Genomic DNA, 280 nt, shown 5'->3' on the forward strand with positions numbered 1-280 from the left:
AAATTTTCCATTTCTAGTTCCTAGAATTATTTTTATCCCTCTTTCCCACCCTCTGTCCTTTCCCACCCTCTTCTCACACTATCTCTGGTGTCTATAATTGTCTTCCATTCCTTTCCCACCCACCTTGTATTGATCACAGAATTTCTTACATAATCTAACTACTTTCAATGATGAGTTCAGTCATTACTACTAAGAAAAACAGTTTTAACTTAAATCAAAGAAATGCCAAGGAACTTTGCTTAAAGCCAGGAAACAGGTTAGGATTCTGTTCAAATGGTAG

Source organism: Tupaia chinensis, unplaced genomic scaffold (assembly GCF_000334495.1).
Source record: "Tupaia chinensis unplaced genomic scaffold, TupChi_1.0 Scaffold000350_1, whole genome shotgun sequence".
Classification (NCBI taxonomy): Eukaryota; Metazoa; Chordata; class Mammalia; order Scandentia; family Tupaiidae; genus Tupaia; species Tupaia belangeri.